The sequence below is a fragment of the Papaver somniferum genome, chromosome 4 (assembly GCF_003573695.1).
Source record: "Papaver somniferum cultivar HN1 chromosome 4, ASM357369v1, whole genome shotgun sequence".
Classification (NCBI taxonomy): domain Eukaryota; kingdom Viridiplantae; phylum Streptophyta; class Magnoliopsida; order Ranunculales; family Papaveraceae; genus Papaver; species Papaver somniferum.
Window position 1 is genome coordinate 120,871,462 of NC_039361.1, and position 20,745 is coordinate 120,892,206.

The following is a 20,745-nucleotide window of genomic DNA, read 5'->3' on the forward strand; positions in this document are numbered from 1 at the left end:
AAGTTGTCAAGGAAATATATCTGGACCTGGCTTTACGAATACCTATGAAGTCTTGAAAGTCGCTAAACCCTAAAAGGGTTAGGAAGATGACGACTCTAGATACAACTAGGACACACCAAAAAGTAGTGTCGGGATTCAAAGATCCCAGTTGCTTGAAGTTCCCCTTTTATAGATATTCAAAGAATAGGTTGCTTAAGTTTAAGCTAACATAGATTTGTAACGAAGCAAACAATATCCACCGTTAGATGAATCTTTGAATCTGATTTACATAAGTAAAATATGCACTCTGGTTAGGTGAAACCGTAACTGAACCGTGTACAAAGAATATGTTCAACATGGTTAGCCGAAACTAGTCGGCTGAACATAAAAGCTTAATCTTCATTTTCATGAATTACTTCTGAGTCACAAACATGTGATCAATTAAGTCTAGTGTTTATAGAGAATTAATAAAATGCTAATTATCTCGAAAAAATAATTTAAACACACTTGAAAATATATCGACATGGTTAGTAGGTGTACAAGGTACAAATACCATTGTCGTTCGTGAGTCGGTTCAGCCACAGTACGCATACCGATTTGGAAACTTTAAACCAAAACTGAGTTCCCGAGTTCACAGAACTTTTTAGGTTTGTGTACCAGTTTAAAAAATTTCCACCAAACCAAATTTCCGGAGTTCACAGAACTTTTGAAGTTTACGTACCGGTTTGGAAACTTTAAGACTATTACCGGTTTCAGAGTTCACGGAACTAAATCGTTTTGCGTAACGGTTTGAAAACGCTACCGAGTTGAGGAACACATAACTTTTTTTATCCTGTGTACTGGTTTGGGTACTCACCTCGGTTTCGTAACCACAATTCAAGAATGGTTTGCATACGAGTATGCATACCGATCCGGTTCACGAGTTAAAAAGATTTTCATATGATGTGCATACGAATATACGTATCACTAATCTGTAAGTCTATATGTATAGATACTCCGCTACGTATACGAGTACATGCAATACGGGTTCAGACGTATAACAATTTTCCCAGTTTGTAAGACTGGTACCACTGTATTGTATCTGAATCTATAGTAGTTCTATATTCTTCTCTAAATTGATTCGAAACATTCCCTAATAACATCAATGATACACATCACTGTTACAGGCTATTTTCGAATTATAAAACTTGAATCATGATTTTGATTTTGAACAATAAATTGTCCTTAACCGAAATTCATCAAGTATGAACAAATGTTCATTAAGCTTAGTCATTATATTTCGAGAAAGTATCAAGATAAACTTGACTCAGAATTCTTGTCTATGCATACTAGTCTAATTAGTTATGCGACATCGTCTTAGATGATATAAAAGTGAATATAACTTGAGATATAGGTGGTTCAGTCTCCACTTACCTTTTGTTGATGAATTTCTCCAAAAGCTTCGGTTGATCTTCGTCTTCAAATGGTAGAACGCAATGATGACTGATGTGATCCTTTGTTTCTCAACTACATTTCCATCCTAGTCCGAGACTTAACTAATTGTAGACTAGAAATCAAGATATAGTTTTGACAACTAAATTTGACAACAAGCTTGAGATAGCAACACTTGTGAGTTTGACCGAGCAATGCTCTAACACTTTCCTATTCATAAAGTCACTGATTCACACTTCAACGGAGAGGTAAGTCTTACTAATGTTGACAAAGAAAATCTTTGTTCTTAGATCTTCCGTTTACATACTGAGATCTGACATAAAAAGAGCAAAGCGTGATAAGGTTTCAGGTACTCGTTCTTCATCTCTCTATGTTAAAACTAACATTAAGTGTTTGGGTAATGAACGTAAGATTAGAACTAATGATTTAATTGTGGTTAAGAAAATTAATTATCCCTGAGTAACTTAATTCTTCTGTTATGTGTCTTCTATAGTCTTAGAGAATGCATAATACAAGGAATAATTTCCTTGATGCGAAGTTTTGGTATGTTAACTGTTAGAAGTATATATACGGCCTTAATCCTGTTGGATAAAGTAGCTGTTGAAATCTTTGATATGTTTCATCTGACAAACCTCTCTTGACAGATGGTTTTCAATGTTTTAAGTTTTTACCACTCGGTCACGAACTGTGACTTGTGGGTCCAAGTACGTTAGTTTGTCTTGCTTTACAAGTTTCTGGTTACGAAACCAATAAGTTTAGTATTGTTTCCTTGTTGACCAAAAACTTATTTTGGAAACGACGCTCCTTCTTTATGGTTCGCCAAAACCTAAGGAATCTTATTTATATCTATACTTTGAAATTGATTTTTCAAAATATAGTTGTATAATCTTTGTCTCTTGATCTTCAAAAGACGTGGATGCTTCTAGCCATCAACGACAGAACATTGGTCGCGCGACAAAATTTATGTCACCGACGACTAGCTTTACAGCACCTTGCGACACAATTTATATCGCATGATACATATTCTACCACGCGCCAAATTTTGTATTACAGACTCGATTTTACCATAGTTGAGAACTATGCATTTGTTTATCCACCTAGCTTGGCAGATTTTGGTTTTTAGCCAATAACATAGGATTTTTGCTATAAATAGTTAATGAAAAAAAATTTAGGAACAAAACTTTGATTATGTGTAAACTTCAAAGAGCGATTCTAGATTGATCGAAAAAATCATAGAGGAATGCACCGTGAGGATCAGACGGTTCAATTGGACGTTCTCAACATTGAGATATGGTGTGGGCAGGAATGGGCCCCGCCATCCTCTCACACGGTGCGATGATTTGTTTGGGTGAGTTTGATCATTTTTGAATTTCAAAACGCTTCCTAAAGAATCAACGGCAATTAGTCTTACACTCTTGTTGGGTTTGACGGTTGAGATGATATACCACAAAATTGGGCAGATATTTAATTCCATATAATGTCGGCTGTGTACAAAACCCTGGCTACAAATACTAGTCGACTTGGCTATTGATTTTCACTTCTCTCTCTCACTCAAACCTTACAACCGTAGTTTTCAAATTCTTCTCTCCGAATTTTTAGATTTATTTATTTATTTTGGTTGAATCTTTTAATTTTCAGATTTTTAATGGTTTCCTAGTCTTTATTTGGTTGAAGAGAGATTGGAATGATGATTTGATTAATTTCCCTATTGGTTTGATTGCTGATATGATGGCAAATCTATGTATTAGCTCTATCTGATCATTCTCTCTTGACATTCTTCCTCAAAGATCCAGATTTTTTTTTTTTTTTTTTTTTAAATTTTATATATGAATTAGGGTATATAAAATCTGTGCATCATATGAACCCTAGCTCTCATGTTTTGAAAAACCCAGCAGAAATCATCACCTCTTGCAACGTTCCTAGTACTATAATAATATTTATAAATATGTTGTTACTAAATTACATTGAATCTAATTTATATAGGAATAAGCTACTGGTTTGTTTATCTGTTAGGAAAATTTTACTTAACGAGGGACACTTAATGTGCTTAATGTTGCCTCTCCACACCTTTGAGCTTACTAATCAAATAATCTACTTAGATTTGCTCAGTCATAGAGGCAAATATGAAAATCGGTCTGGTTACACGTGGGGGTTTATTTCTTTCAATGGTTTTACCTCTAAAATCTCTGGCTACATTGTGACTATTGAATCTGTACTTATTGATTTCCTGTGTTAGTAGAAGAATATAGATATCAAAATTTGGCTATGATTACAATATACCCGCGCTTCTGAGAGTTATCTATGAAGCTAAAAGCGGTAAATGGTTGAATTTCTTGATATGAGCCATTATTGATACACATACAAGTACGGTCTAGTGTTAATTTTTCTGGTTGAGATTGGGATAGATCATTACATGTGAAATTTGGCAATGATGATCATTACCCAGCTTTATGCCAGTTCTGCTCCAGAAAATTCTTGATAGAGAGAGCTGAAATCTGTCTGAGCCACTTTTGTTTCATGATATTTGTTTCTGTTTGTATGAGTATGTAGGAAAGTTTGCTAATAACATTTTATTTGGGTATCAACTGATAGTTGAGTGATGTGTTTTAATTTTAGAAAGCTGATGATGATGTATTTAATTGGTTGAGCTGTAGTGAAACTGAGCTTCTCTTTGTTTAAATATTCCCTAAAAAAATTTGTTTCAGTATTCTCTAAATTTTCTGTATGGGTTCTACTAATTTGGTAGGAGGAAGAATTCATATGATGAAAAAATAACTGCAACAATATGAAATGGAGTTAAGATTCCATGATTCTTAGTATGTAAGTCTCTGATGGATCTTCCTTCTTTTTTTTAGTTTATTTAATCTGAAAGTTTTCACTGTATTTACTTTTGTCTGCATTCATATGATCATCTGAGGTTGAAATGATGAACAATCTTTTGGTCTGTGTTTCTGAAGGAATATTGACGAACCTTACCCACTTTTTGTCATCCACAGATCTTAAATAAAATAAATGTTGTTGTTCTTTACATTGATGTCATCCAATTTATTGTTTGAGTTGTTTAAGTATAGTGTGAGATAGTTTTGAAGCACGGAAACCTTGCTACATAATTTTGGCTTTGGGTGTAAATCTGTTTGAGATTGTTTTATTTCTGCAGTTGTAAATCTGTTCTGCATTGAAATAAGAAGTTTACTGGCTGGTTGTTGTGAGGTTTTATCTCTTTAATCGACATATCTGCTTAGCGAACTTCTTACAAACAGTAAACCTTAAAAAGTATATATTGCAGCTTTTCATATTTTTATTTTGGTGGATGGAGAAGGGAAGAAGAGAGGGATGGCATAGGTTTTAGCCATTTTAAGAGACCCTTCTCAAACAGCAAATTCTAAAAATGATCTATTTTTTGAAAGGTCATCTTCCAGGCAATCTGTTTAGGTTTCCAACAGATAGCGTCTAATGGTGTCTACATATTTCTTTACTTCTGTTTTTGTCTAATGGTGTCTACATATTTCTGTACTTCTGTTTTTTTTTACCTTGTATTCATGATTGAATGTATTTCAGTTCAGGGTTCGGTTTTTCCTTGTATCTCTTGTGTAAACTAAACAACAAAGTTAGAAAATCTGATTATTGTTGCCTCTCAACACCTTTAAACTTGATCTGGTTACACATGGGGATTTCTTATTTTGAACAATCTCTGGCCATAATATAATTGTTGACTGTTAGTTGAAGAATATTTTGAGGCTTCATTGTGTGATACTTTTGGCGATGATAAAAATGTACCCGCGCTTCAGAGAGTAATCTATGAGGCAATAAAAGGTTAATGGTTGAATTTCTTGATTTGAGCCGTAATTGTTTGGAAATAATAGTATGCTGTATCTTAAATTTATATTATTTTCTTTCAGATTTCAATTGATTTTATTTTTCACACCTTTGATATGAGCCTGTTCCTTTCGCTAGAGTTTAGTATGATTGCCACTTTAATTTCATAAACCAAATTCAGCATCATCGGGTTTATCGAGTATGAAAGCGCTGTATCCTTTCACTTGCGTAGCCGATGATGTACAGTGTATCAGTTGATTTATCAATTGGTTGTGGCCAGACAACCTTAGTGATGTGGTATCCACAGATAGCGGGTTTATCGAGTATGAAAGCGCTGTATCCTTTCACTTGCGTAGCTGTATCCTTTCACTTGTGTAGCCGATGATGTACAGTGTATCAGTTGATTTATCAATTGGTTGTGGCCAGACAACCTTAGTGATGTGGTATCCACAGATAACGGGTTTAATTCAGGCCCGGTTTTCTCACATTTGTGGTGCAGTTCATCAACTGTTACTCTGTTTAGGATGTTATTTTGTTCCTTGATCAATAGGGATTAATAAGGAGCTTTAGATTATCAATTCTTATGTTGGCACGAAGAAAATATAGTTAGGTGAGCCATGACATGAGGGCTAAATGAGCCATTTTGGTGCCATGTTACGGTTATAATATAGTGCGTGAATGGTTCTAAAATTGTTGAAATGCTGTTCATAGTTTATATCATTTTTCTATATTTTTTTTGGTGTCTAGGTAAGAGTTTATTTATTTTTATCTACAAATTTTTTTCACGGACAACAAAATAAACCGAGAGAAAAAAACCGTGCGCAAATTCACTCACAAACACAGCGGGGCCCATTGGGACTCACAAAAAAAAATGAATTCGGCGGTTTTGCCGTAGTCCGTTTTCTCGGTCCGTAAAGAATCATCCTTTTATCTAATACTCCATCCTAGGCCTGTCAATATATGTCCGATATACGGAATCCGCTTCCGAGTATTCGGGATCCTATAGGATTTTATCCGTTTTATCGGATACGAATATTTATCGGATATTTCTTCCTTAACCTATCGGAATCGGATTAGGTTCTATCCGTTTGGTTAATATCCGATATCCGATAGAACATGGATTTATTTGTGGTTTACCCTAACCACATTTATGATTTATTTGTGATTTACCCTAATATCCGATATCGGATATGAAATGTTTGAAAAATTGAACTTAAATTTCAATTATGAACATGTTTTAAAGGGTTTTTAACATTTCTTTTCAAAACCGGATATTATCGGATAAATATCCGATATCCGATAGCTTAGCCTATCGGAATCGATATCTGATTTTGATATCCTATAGGATATTATCGGATATCGAATATCCGATAGTGCTTAACCTGTCGAATATCGGATTTCTGAATGTGCGACGGATATTCTTCCATTGACAGGCCTACTCCATCCTTTCAAAAAGATCGTCCTTTATTCCATTTAGGGGTGGGACTTTCAAAAAGACTGTCCTCTATTCCATTTAAGGTGAGAATTGGGTTGGTTTGGTGGGTAGAAGGCTTGGCAGAGGCAGATCCGAATCCTTTTTCTAGATTGCCCATGAACCCGTCGAACCCATGGGGTACCGCCTAAGTTATGTTCCTCGAGTTCTCCGGGTTTTTCGGGTTGCCTAAGTTTCGCTGGACATACGAGTTTGTTAACACGATAATAACAAATTTTAGTAATAATCAGATTTAATTGCTCCATTTATCTCAAATTTCCTAATAACTGAAGATTATTTATAATAATATAAACTTTCTTCGTATTGAATAATTAATGAGAAAAATATAATTTATATTTTCATTTGAAGATAATATCTAAAACTACTCTAGTTAGATAATAATACCAATTATAAAAATAGTTCTTCAGGTTGGGTTGGGTTGCTTGTGTCAGAAATATTTATGTCCATGCTTGTCCAAATTTAACTCGGGTTTATAAAATTTATGCCCAAGCTTGCCCAAAGTTTTGAAATACAGTAAGAACTCTATATATTGATACTTTATATATTAATAAACTCTATATATTAATAAAAAAATCAGAGTCCCAACTCGGGCCTGTTATAAATAATAATAACCTCCACATTTTAATATTAATAGTTTTTTCTAGTCCCGTCATAAGGAATTTACCTCCATATATTAATATTATCGTCATTATTGGAAACTTATAGATCTTGTTACATCAAAATTTTAAGATGAAACAAAGTACTTATCTATAGTTATTTGAGAAATGATGTAAATTTTTGGATTCTTATCGCATCTTTTGATTTACTAATGCGTAAGACCTCATTACAGTGAACACATTTTTGTTGAAGGAAAAATATTTACAACTTGTCGAACATGTTTAAAGCTTCTTGGTATAAAACATTTGGTATCTTTTTATTATCATCATCAAGATTATCTCCTTTATTTTCTTGTCTAATTCCATCGTTCTTCGATTAAAGCATATACGACTTGTTGCTCATTTGGATGATTAAGGAAGGCATCCATATACATTATCATTTACATACTTTGAATTAGCAAAAAATAAAATAAAATTGGTGTACCTCTCTATATTAATAGACTCCATATATTAATAGTTTTGTGAAGTCCCAAGAATATTAATATATGGAGTTTTTACTGTACGTTTCCCATGTCTGCCCAACGCTCGGGTTGTGCGTGGGTTGCGTGGGTTAATCCAACCCAAGTCCCACCCCTATTCCATTTCCGTCAGTTTCAAAATTGTGTTCAGCTTCTGTTCATAGTCATATATTTCAATGAATTCTCTAATATATCCTTAATTTTTTTATATTCATAAATTCATTTTTAACTGGACCTGATCTAAAATATTAAAAAAATTGTGTAATTAAGAAAACAAAAATATTTTTAACGGGTCTTGATCTAAAAATATCCTTAGTTCCCTTTAAGAGAAGAGAATATATATTTAGATCCAAAAACTAAATTCCTTATAAAGTTTATACTAACAATTTTAGGTAGCTTTTATCGCTAGCATTTTTATCAAATTAAAATTGGTAAATAGCTAACCTGGCTTGATTGAGGTATACCCAGATTAATTGGGGTATACCTAATGAGACAAAAGTTAGGTCATTTTGAAGTAAAGAAGCCACCCCTTAACCTTGTATTTTCAAAATGGTTAAATTGCCTCTGCAATGATTAATACTAATTTAATTGAAATGATTAGATTAGTTAGATTACTTAGTTGATTTGTATGAGTGGATTTGGAAATAATTGAGAGTAAGAAAGAGTATGAAGTAGTAGAGGAAGTTTTTTTTTGGGGGGGGGGGGGGGGGGAATTAAGGTTTTTGAGAAATTTGTGAATATGAGTGAGATGAGTGATTCTAATTCTGATTTTGAAGTGGGGGAGTCTTCTAACATTCCTCCTACAGATGAGTACTTGTATGATGATATACCAAATCATGATCAAATGGATTATATGCATGACCCTCCCTTTTACTTTCCTCAAACTCAAGATGGGTATGGAAGTGATGAATGTATTGAGCCAAACGTAGAATCCAATGACCCAGAAGAAGAGAATGGAGCTGCAAGTAATCAGGTAGACAACTTACGTGGTGAAGATTGTGATTTTTCCATGTAAATAATCGATTTATTTTTTTTAACTTTTGCTGCCCAGTATCGGCAAGGTCGACGATTATCGACCCTGCGGACTGTAAGAGCCGGCGTGGTCTTCATTTAAATAATGCCCCGACTTTTCATGAGCAGTGTTTAGTCGGGAAGGCCGAAAATATGAACCCTGCCGACTATAAGAATTTTTGCGACACAAGAGACGTGATTTGAAAATGTTTAAGCCGGCATTGTAGTGGATACATAGACCCTGCCAACTATATATTGGTCGGCACTGTTTTATTTTTTTATCATTCCCTGTTCTTTAGTCGGTGTTGTTTTAGATATCGACCCTGCCGACTTTTGTAGTACATATCAACTAACTTGTGATGTTTTGTAGATTGCATTGGTACCGATGATGGATCATCCTCAAGCTCATAATGTTAGGGGTCCTGATACTTCCGCACATAATGCTAATGATTTGGAATGGAAGGAAAAAGACGACGCAGTCAAGTGGATCGTTGAGAAAGCAAAAGAGAAGATGTGGGCTCTAGTGAAAAACACCCAACAAAGAGATAAGCGGTTTGAAATGGTATGCGAGTGTAGTGGGTCGCCGGACGCGAGTCACAAGAGAAAGGGTTATGTTTATGATAAGAAGACGACTAGGGTGTACAAGACGAAGTCAAAGAAGTGTGGATGCCCATTCAATATTATTTTTTGGAGGAACAAAGAAACCGATAACATGTGGAGAATGAATAGAGTTGATGTTGGTTGGCATAACCATAAAGATCCGAAAAGTCTTGTTGGGAACTTCCAAGCTACCAAGTTGAAACCGCACGAGTTCGAACAAGTAAGAACAAGTTGGGGAATTAAACCAAGCAAGATCCTTAGTAAGTTCAAGAGGGACGACCCGGATAACCTTTCTTCATTTTCTAAAATTTATGCAGCCAAGGAAACTATCAAAAGAATTGAATGGGATGGAAGAAAGATAATGAAAGAATCACAATGGTTGGCACACAAATACAACTACACGGTGAGAAACCATGAGTCATCGGAGGGGAAGGTGGATCGTATTTTTCTTGCGCATCCCGATATGATTCAGTTGGCGCAGTGCTTTTACCAAGTTTTGTTCATGGATTGTACTTATAAGACGAATAGGTACAACATGCCTTTGTTGAACATTGTAGGACAAACCTCGGATAAGCAATCGTTTACGATGGCATATTGTTTTATGGATCGTGAGAAGGATGATAGCTATATTTGGGCATTGGAAACTTTAAAGCTTCTCTACCATGAATACGAAATTCCCGAGGTTATAGTGACCGACAATGAGCAAGCAATAATGAACGCCTTGAGGATAGTTTTTCCCAATGCAAAAAATTTGTTTTGCACTTGGCATATACAATGCAATCTTAAAAAGAATTTTAGGAATCATATCCAAAAGCCAAAGGCAAAGAAAGGCACTAAACGTGAAAAGGAGGAAGGTGAACGTCTTAGTAAACTAACTAAAGATGAGAGAGAGGAAGAGAAGAAGAAAGAAGAGGAAGAATGGAAAGAAGGTGAGATCAAGTTTGGGTTATTCCTGAAAGTGTGGGATAAGTTGGTTTGATCGATGAGTGTGGCAAGATATGAGATAAACTTGAAGGAGTTCGAGGATGATTGAGGGACTAATTACCCCAAAGTAGTGGAATATTGCAAGAGATAATGGTTGAGGCTAAACAAAGAGAGGTTTGTGTATGCTTTTACTTACGACTATAAACATTTCAAACTTGAATCCACAAGTTTGGTAGAGCAAGCTCATGGGAAACTAAAAGGTCTACTTTTCACAAGTTAAAATGGGATTGTGACGGTGCAACATGCTATCCATGAGTACACTAATAATGATATCAACAAGATAAAAAATCATTTCCAAGAAAGTAGCTACCGGAAGTTGAAGGAGTTTAAGGAAGATAATTGGTTGCTTGTTGGTATACATTGCAACGTCTCGCATTGGGCAGTATGTTTTATGATGAAACATCTCAAGTTGTATCAAAAGTATGACAAGCCGAGCACTCCTTGTAAGTGTAGGATAATGAAGGCTATCGGACTTCCATGTTGTCATATGTTTAATAGGTATAAAACTCCCATTCCGATTGACGATTGATCCTTATTGGAAGCAAGTATCTTTCACACCGGCTCCAAGAAAAGATCCCGGTGAAGATTTTGGTGACATGAAACTTGGGAGAATAATCCTAGACAAGTACCCTAAGTTGAATAGGTTGGAAAAACAAACTATGAAGCACAAGTTGATGCCGATTGTTTACCCTTTTATGGAAGAACTTCAAGAACCGGAGAAACAAGATCCAACGGGTAGACCACTTACCACAAAAACAAGGGCGAAATAAAGGAAACAAATTAAAGAGTATTTGAGTACAAAATGCGATCCATCCGGACATGATTATACCGACACGCAATACAAAGAGGAGCCGGCTAAAAAGAAAAGAGGTCGTCCGAGGAAAGAAACAACTACACCAACGGTGTCAAACTTGAATCCAAATAGCACTCCACCTCTTGAGAGTCAAGCAAGTGCGGAATTTGTTGGAAAGAAAAGGGGTCGGCCAAGGAAGGATACAACTATACCAATAGAAAAACCCATGGAGCCAAATATTACACCTATCGAAAGTCAAGCAAGTGAATGAGATGTTGTGAAGAAAAGAGGTCGTCCGAGGAAGGTAATAAAACCGGTATTGGAAGAGTATCGCGTACAACTTCTTCAAATTATTCAAGAGTTCGTTATTGGTACCGACGACGTCCCAAATGATGGAAATTGTGGGTTTCACGTTGCCTCCCAACAATTGGGATACCTAACTGGAGCGGTTGAGGAGAATCTCACCCAATGTCAATACATAAGAAAGAAGATGGTCGCTCGAATAGAAAAAGACAAGGAGTTTTATATCTCAATGATGCTAGAAGGTTCCATGGAGGACAAAGAAATGACTTTTAAAGAATTGCTTACTAGTGTTAAAGGCCTGGAGGGAAATGCACCGATCAAATGGGAGCATTGGTTGAGAATTCCGGAGTGCGGCCATCTATTCGAGGATACCTGGTCATGCGTGGTACATTTTTTTAGTAAAGGACTAAGTGTAGCATTTGCACCGAAATATGCGGTTTGTGTGGAGCAGCTCAAGCATAGAAGAATTGTTATCGCATTGGTGGATAATAATCATTTTATTGGTCTACAACTCAACAAGGAATGTCCATTACCTCCTCTTTGTAGGTTTAGTTTTTGCGAAAAGTTGATATTCAACAAGAGCAGGGAATGAATGAAACTTTATGAGGACAACATGCACCTTTGGAATGCTTTAGATGAGTCTAAGGAATTTCCCATAGATTTTACTAAAGGAGGTTCAATATATTTGAATGAACTCCCTCCAATAGATTTGAGTGATGAGTGATTATGATTAGGAAATAAGAAATCTTTTTGGAGAACTTTTGTAATCGCATTCATGTTTTGTCTAATGTACTTTGGAGTAATACAAATGAATGAAATGGATGTGGTTTTTTTGGTGTCAACTCCTTTGGTCGGCATTGTATTTATCACACGACCTTGCCGACAGTCCCAGGGTCGACAAATTTTGATTTCGTCAGGTTGCCCACTGTACACGCAGGGTAGCAAAGGAAAAAAGGCCTGGAACGGTCGTCAAGGTAATTTCCCTCATACAGTGCCGACTAATTTGTGGTCGGCATGGTTTATGAGGACAACCTTGCCGACCAAAACAGACAAAAAATGTTGTTCCTGGATGTTCTTCACAACATTGTATTCGGCAGGGTTTATGAGGACAACCCTGCCGACTATACTTTTATCGGCAAGGTTAATAATATGTTAGGTGTCGACTTCTAAGCCACCGACACGCTTTGAATTTTGTATAGTACCGACTAATTTCGAATAAAATGATTGTTAAAAACTTAAAAACCTTAAAAACTTAATTAGAGCATACAAACCTTAATTAGAACATACAAACGTTAAAAAATTAACCCTAACACATTTGGGACATATCTAGTATCTTTTTCCGGTACACAATTTTTTAAGAGAGGTAATTAGCTTCATCTTACCGTCGCAACATGGATCTGTGCATGGTAGAAGGTTGATTTTAGCAACTTCATCTTCATACGGAGCTAGGCGCTCATCTATCCAATAGAAAAACCCACAGCAGGTGCATTTTGAAGCATACAACTGATAGACATCTCCTATTGCAGCTTTCATGAGAAATAAGAATCCCTTACAACCATCAATAGTGCATTTGCTTCCTTAAAATGCACAATCATTTGCAAAATGACCATTTAGTATACAAAGACTACAAATATTTGGTTGTATTGCACTTGAAACTTCCATTATTTATGCAAGGTTGGAGATGAAGTTGAGAATGATTTTATAATAACAACACACTTAATGTCTTGATTTTGAAATTTATAGCCTTTGAGCATTCATTGGGTTGTACTTTGTACCTAAAAGGTAATATTTTTATACTACTAACATTTAAGTCGGCAAGGTCGAGCATTTCAAACCATGCCGACTACCTATCCCTGACAACACTATAACATACATCCTGGGATAGTCGGCAAGGTCGAGCTTACAAACCATGCCGACTTAGTAAAACTCTAATATTGTCTAAAATTGCACAAAAAGAATAAGTTCTAAAGCAACTGAAACTGAAAATTAACATAAGTTTAACAAACCAAGTGAAACATAATAAAGTTTTAAAAATTTCATGGATCATTCTCATTGTTGTTATCTTCCTCCACATCACAAGCTTTTTCACCATCACTAGCTTTTTCACCAACATCAGCTTTTGCTTTTCCCTTCACTGGACCTATGTAGTCACCAGCCTCATTGTAATAGGGGTTCACTCCAGAAAAGTCAGATGCCTTGAAAAAAGTTCTTGGATCAAGCTCTTCTTCTTCCTCCTCTGATGATGTGCATTCTTGATAGTTGAGGGTATTGCTAGGACTCTCCATAAACCTTAGAAATTCTTCAGGATATTTCTTACCCATCAGAAGTAACTTTCTTACAAGGCAATTCTTTTCAGTTTCATCTTTAGGATTTTCTAAAGTAGGATAAATCTTGTCAATAAGTTCCAATAGCTCTGCTGCATTGCTGACAAGACAAGGGATATCTTCTAGGTTTTCCTCTGGGAACCTAAACAATACACAAATAAAATATATGAAAATTATATACATTGAAACATGGTTCTAGTCACCAGTCGACATGGTCGATAATCTAAATATTGCCGACTAATACTTAGTCAGCGGGGTCGTAATCATCTACCAAGCCGACTAAAACACAGCCGGTAGGGTCATATTAAAGAAAGATGCTGGCTATTAACTCAGGAAAATCAAGTTTCTGTGACATAAAGCCGGAACGATACAAGTCTAGGAAAACGCCGACTTAAGAAAAGTCGGCAGGGTTGGTTATTGAATACCTTGCCGACCCTGGTTATGTTTCACAGTCACCATGGATGTTATGAAAAGTCGGCATGATCTTCATGTTACGACCCTTCCGACTGTAATTAAAATCCTAAGGCCGACATTCTATTTTTCAAAAAACCTTGCCGACTAAATACCCTGAAAATCATCATTTTCGATTTTCTAACCTAATATAACAATCAAAAAATAAAAAAACAATAATGGGTTTGAGTTTAGAAATCACTTACAGTCTTCTTTTCACCGGTGGAGGGTTGTTTTCAACATTCTCAGGGATTGGATTTCGGGTTTACTAGTTCCAACTTTTCCCTTACCTTTTTTTTTTCTGATTTGGATCTTTTGATACGTCCTGTTGAATCTGTGTTGCTACTTGATCGTTTGGAATCAGCCATTTTTCAGGAAAATGAAAATTTTCGATTTGCTGAGATTTTTTTTCTGAGTTTGATGGAAGATGTAGATGAAGAAGAAGAAGAGAAGATTAAGAGAAGATTAACAGTTCTTTTAAGTTTTTAATTTTAGGGTTATCTGATTAAGTAATATGGTTAATTACTTCAAGGATAATAAAGTAAACTCACCCATATTTGGCCTCCTCTTAGTAAGGGCACTATGTCCATATAAATCTGAGTATACCCCAACTAAGGGTAGTCAAGTAAAATACTATGGTCTACTTAATATTTTGACAAAGTCAAAGCGGACAGTCTTTTTGAAACAAAGGGATTAGTTGTTTTTTTTGGTGTCCACGTGTTGTTTAAAGCTTTTTGTTGTAATGTGGAGTTTATATGATTTCCTTCAAATTTAGTTCTGTATTCCTGATCTAGGTATTCCTCGGGAGAAAAAGAATCTACAAGGACTCGATGAAAGTGTTCCAACAATAAAATGCCAGTGATGCGTGCTTAAAAATAACAAAAATTCTATATTCACGGCGGAAAATGCACCGCAACATTCACCGAGTGAGAAACAAAATATGCCCCCTTATAAATCCCTGGAAAGTGGGCCCCAAGAGCATGTTCCACTCGGTACATACCACGGTGAAAAATCACGATGGGGGTAGAACTGCTCTAAAAATGATGTCAATTAGTAGTTACGTTTTAGTTTTCCAGTTGTAGGATTGTCACCGTGTCCCACAATCGAAGTATCATAACTTGGCGGGGAGCATGAATTAGACCCACGTTGTCTCGACAAAACTGCATTAGGCTAAGAAGAGAAGTGTTTAGTGAGGTGCTTTGTGACATTGAATCCTGTCTGTGTTTCTATTAGTTTTGCTTATGGATAATTAAGATGTATTATCATATATGTCACTGTGAGCACACAAACCACGAGGGGGTCCGAACGCTCACAATCAATCATTATCATCTAAAGAAATTATGATGATGGTACCCGGGTGTTGATTCATCGGCTCAAAACCTTCGGGTTTATCATGGCCTCATCCAACAACTCCATGCGCGGCGTTTGTGCATGGGGTATAAGTATTAAGGAAAACAAAACATACAAGTAAACATGCACGGAGCTAAATGAATGTAAAGTGCTGAAATGTAAATAAGACCAAGGTTTACGTGGTTCAGCACTAAGGCCTACATCCACGGGGTTTGTAGTTTTACTATGTTCTTCACGGTTACACGAATAGTTGAATGACTTTTGGGGTTTACATGTTTCTCTCCTCTAAGGGATTAACTTACCTTTACTATTTCTCTCTCTCTCTCTCCTTTTCTTCCTGATCTTTTCGACCCCCTCCCTCTTAGTGGAGATTGGGTATTTATAAGGTTAGAACGTGGGCCCCATCTCTGAAGACCGTTGGAACCTTATCTTCTTGTGTCCCTGCGTCCATCACGCGGAGGTCTGCGTTTTCCCCTTGATCCCGCAGAGGCATCCTCGCTCGTTCCACAGGTTGGTCGACACGTACACTGCTCAGAGTGTTTAATGCGGGTAGTTGAGGGGTCTGCTCGTGTCAGACAAGTGTCTTCTGCCCCTGTCAGTCCGTGTCAGCTAACTTTCTCTCCACCGTTGATCTTAGCTCCTCTTTTGGGGATGAGATAAAGTAACTCCTCGGGGTTTATTGGGTGTTTCGTGATGCATCATGTTTTGATGTTTTGGCCTGCATGCTTTCCACGTACCTTTTTATATACACGTGTCTGATAGTGAGATATATGTGTACACAATTTGCCCCTTTTCTTCGGGCTTGAATGACTAGTGGGTGCCTTGAAGAAAAACTATCGTCGCATATTCTTCTCACTCCTAATAACTTCTCCTAGATACTTGGGCACGTCTTTTATTCGTGCATTAACTGCTTATGTAACGGGCACGTTTCCCATTCCTCCCTTAATTTCCTTCTCTTTCTTTCGGGTATTTTAAGGATAGAAAGAAAATTTAATTTCATTCTTCCTAAACACTCTCAGTTTTCATTCTTTTTCCAGCCTTTAAATTTTCTGTCTGTCTTCATTGAACCTGTGACCTTAAATTCTCTGTCAGTCTTCATTGCACCTTTGATCTTAAATTCTCTCCACCTTAGCATTAATCACGCCCGCTTCTCCTGTTTGTTTCTTCTACTGCTGTTTTTGCCGGTAAGTTTTTCTTTTCTTTATTTCCACCGTTTTATGCTGTGTTGATTTGTGAATTCTCTGCTACTGTTGTTCCTTGTTTGTGATGAAGAACTTCTTCTGATGCTTGTATACTAGTTTGCCCCTGTTCTTCATCTTAAATTAAGGAAGCCGTTCCTTCAAGGGTGAAATTTTGAGCGTGTATACTAATTTGGGGTTGCTACATTATCGTGGTTGTATTGCTATGGATGTGTTTTTTGATTTTTGGTAATGTCTTTTTATTGCGTGTAACTTGTTCTTGATTTTATTCTTTCCGCAGCCATGTCTGATCGTCCGCGGCCTACTTATCAGACTCCTGATTCTGGGTTATCGAGATCTCCTCCGCGGCGAGAGTCTCAAGATGATGTTCGTCGGAGTCGAGTTTCTTCTGGAGCGAAAGCCTCGTCCTCTAGGGAAGAGATTCCGCCGATAATCCCGTCTGGTTCTCGAAGAGTCTTTGATCGCTCAGTGGCTCGTCCTCGTGATGATACTAGGAGTACGCAGGCTCCGCCCCGCGCTGTTGCTTTTGACATTCCTCCTCTACGTTCGTTAGTGCCCGAGCATCATCTACGGTCTTCTCCGACTTTTAAAGGGAATAATACGAAGGGTGTATCTCCTAGGGTTGAATCCTCAAAGAATCCCCCCGTTAAGAGAAAAGCTTCGGAAGCGTTTGTTAGTTCATCCGGCCCCGCCGAGGAGGATGAGGCTGCTCCCTTGATACGCAGTGTCTCTGTTAGCAGGAAAAAAGTAACCTTCAAGCATATCGATCTTGAAATATTCAAGGAAAAGCATGAGCTTCAAGCCTTCGGGGTTCGTTTCTATGCCCCTGAGGATGATATTACGTATGAGCTTATCTCCAAGTATGAGTTCGATGAATTTCATTTGTTAACGACGGTTGGGGCATTCGAAGCTGGTCTCATGCTGCCGTTGTACAAATCAGGTGATTCCTTCTACTACGACGTGCTCGCTAGTCGTGAGGGTTCTTCCACCAATACTCACAGCCGTTCCGTATCCCAACTATCGGGGAATTATCTCCGCGCCCTGAAGGAATGCTATCTGCGGAGTAAGGGGGAAACGTCGATGACTTGTTACGTCCCCAATCCCATGGAGAAGGAATGGTATACTCCTGAGAATTTCAATAACTCCTTCGGTGATTACGTCAATAGTAGGAATCGCAAGCCGTGGAGTGTCAGCCTTCGGAATCTCCTGCTCCTCGAGGCGAATTCGTCTGTTAAATGAGGTCAGCGATGCCAAGCTGAAGTATGTTCCTGGCACGGAGGCGTCCAGTCGTCGGAAACTCTTCCCCGCGCGAGAGAGGATCAAGCGCGATCATGACTACGAGTGGCACGCCACCGTTATCGAGATAGTTGGTCCGTGGGCTTACGGTTGGATTCCTGGTCCCCGCGGTTGGCGGCCTACCGAGAATAGTAAGCCGCGCGAGTCTCCTCCTGTTCGCTATGGAGATTTCTGCCCCTGGCGTCTGAACTTTGCGGGCATGAATTTTCCTTATGCCCTGGACGTCGTAGAGGGAGACGAGAGGATGGTTCCGGTGCTATACTCCCACCGAAGAATATCTCAGCTGCTCAGGTACGCAGATTCTAGCTGCGCTTCTTTTTTAGAACTTCCATCAGACGGGAAAAATAATTCTTTTTGTGGTGTTGGTTTCAGGTATTGAAGAAGAAAAAGATTAGGCCGAAGCAGCTAGTTATCTGGCTAAGTATAACTAGTCTAAGGCTCAACATGATCTGGTTTAGCATGATTGGTGGCTGTGTCCACATAGAGATATTCTAACTACAGTGGATACATGACATCCACTGTGAGAGCAATTTGCAGACATGCCAAAGTGATTATCTCCTAAACATTTTTAACATTCAAGAATGCATATTCACATCACACAGGATAGCAAGTTAAGGCTTCCTTAAGACCCTAGCAATTGAAACTAACACATGATAAAACTGAAATTAAAATTGGAATTAAACTGAAATTAACCCAATTAGGGGGTATCTCGGCTAACCAAGAACAACCTTCTCTCTACACATCAATTGCCTTTTATAGTTTTACAAAATATCCCCAAATTTCGAAACCCTAACTTGCAAACCCTAATTTTTGAATTGAAAATTCCACTCACCTAATCCCTGAATTGATGTCGACCCATGCCTATTCTCTCTTCTCTGCTCCTCTCCATGTCTTCAATTGCGTCTTATAGCCTCACCTAATTTATTGATTTATCACCTAGGGTTTCAGTGGTGAAAAATCAATAAGTTAGATGGCTATAGAGGTAGGGGAGGTAGCTACGGCGTGTAGGTGGTGTTTGGTGACAGTGGAGGAAGTGGCGATGGCAGGGTGGTGTGGTTCAGCGAGGTGTAGCTGGTGGAGGTGATGGAGTTGCAGAGCAGCTCTCTGCAACAGGGTATGGAGGAGAAGAGGTCGAGTGATTTTGGGTTAGGGGGCGTTTGGCTAGGGGTATAGGGTGTTCGATACTTGGGTGTTAGGCGGGTGCAGCGAGGTTTGATGATCTGCGACAAGGAGCGATGGATGGGAAGATGGTAGGTGGATCTGACGGCGATGCGGAGGCAGGCGATGAGCGACCGTCGGATGAAGAGATACAACGAAACGAACGGTACTTGATGGAGTTAGGTACTGTAGTGTAAGGCGGAGATATCAAACTTCGATGCACAGCAAGGGAGCGACCGTCGGATGCTTCTGAGAACTGATCTGACGGCTGAAGACGCAAGCGGGTATGGATTTTGGTTTTAGGCTTTTGGGTATAGAATATGGGTTTGGGAAATGAGTTTGGGCTTGGAAAACCTTGAGCCCACTTCTTCTTTAAGAACAACTTTCTTCTTAAAGCCCATTTCTATCATTTTTTTGGTCTTCCGCACATCACTCTTCGCGGCTTCCTTGCGTAATTCCTCCTGGCTTTTCACTACTTTTCTGCTCTTTTTGCTCCGCAACTCATCCAATCTTTATTTATTACCTAAAAATGCAAAATTAAGTAAGAAAAATATTTATTCTTGAAAACAATGAAAATACAGAATATGGGATAAAATGTAGAATTAATGCACAAAAGATGAGTTAAATGCCAAGAAAAATATATAGAAATATGCACTTTTTAGCACTCATCAAATACCCCCAAACTTGAATTTTACTTGTCCTCAAGTAAAACAAAACTAAGGAAATCCTACCTATACCACTGTCGCTGGTCTCTCGAATGCATTTAGTGTATGCACTAAGCCTTTTAAACCACTAAGTGTCCCTAGTGGACGAGTTGAAGTCTCGTGAAGGTTTGCTTAGAACGTACCTACAAAGTTCTAGGTCAAAATATAAGCTCATATTCCATCAAATGTGACATGTGCAAGACAGTTTAAGCTCACAGCAAAATGGAGATGTCAATCTAGCTATCGAAGGCACAATCCTAGCACTGATAACAAAAAAAGACATGTGATAAGAGTGTAAAGTGTATCTACACATGTGTAAAGAAAGATCTGAAGTTATGACTACTAATCACCAAGAGATAGTTTTTCAGGCTAAGAACTGAGGTCGAAATCTAGCTAGCTGTCCGGACTTTACGAGAATTGTGAATGAGTTGGAGGTATTTCACAATTACTCGCGTTGTACATCAATGGCATACACCCTCCTTGCTTATTATAATGAAACAACAAAAGATGACTCTTTACATGACTCTTATTTACATTGACTATTCTCTTTTTATTTTTGGAACAAGAGATGATGGAATTGATAAGTACTTGATTTTTTTTGTATTTTTCTGATATTTTTTTTCTGAATATAAACATCGTTTTTTTTTTTTTTTTTTTTTTTTTTTTTTTTTTTTTTTTTTTTTTTTTTTTTTTTTTTTTTTTTTTTTTTTTTTTTTTTTTTTTTTTTTTTTTTTTTTTTTT

The 20,745-nt window shown here is 37.5% G+C and overlaps 6 non-coding genes across 6 annotated transcripts; all 6 read left to right on the forward strand.

The window, feature by feature from the left end:
- The first annotated feature begins 3,087 nt into the window (after nucleotides 1-3,087).
- LOC113276893 lies at nucleotides 3,088-3,174 on the forward strand. The gene has a single exon (XR_003324685.1). It is a non-coding gene; the product is annotated as a small nucleolar RNA Z102/R77 (small nucleolar RNA).
- Nucleotides 3,175-3,670: 496 nt separating this feature from the next.
- On the forward strand, nucleotides 3,671-3,756 carry LOC113276939. Its single transcript, XR_003324725.1, has one exon. It is a non-coding gene; the product is annotated as a small nucleolar RNA U36a (small nucleolar RNA).
- A 74-nt stretch (nucleotides 3,757-3,830) lies between these two features.
- LOC113276839 lies at nucleotides 3,831-3,920 on the forward strand. The gene has a single exon (XR_003324628.1). It is a non-coding gene; the product is annotated as a small nucleolar RNA Z223 (small nucleolar RNA).
- A 244-nt stretch (nucleotides 3,921-4,164) lies between these two features.
- Nucleotides 4,165-4,247, forward strand: LOC113276847. The gene has a single exon (XR_003324637.1). It is a non-coding gene; the product is annotated as a small nucleolar RNA Z199 (small nucleolar RNA).
- A 325-nt stretch (nucleotides 4,248-4,572) lies between these two features.
- Nucleotides 4,573-4,668, forward strand: LOC113276914. The gene has a single exon (XR_003324702.1). It is a non-coding gene; the product is annotated as a small nucleolar RNA snoR109 (small nucleolar RNA).
- Nucleotides 4,669-5,167: 499 nt separating this feature from the next.
- LOC113276945 lies at nucleotides 5,168-5,253 on the forward strand. Its single transcript, XR_003324729.1, has one exon. It is a non-coding gene; the product is annotated as a small nucleolar RNA U36a (small nucleolar RNA).
- Nucleotides 5,254-20,745: the final 15,492 nt, after the last annotated feature.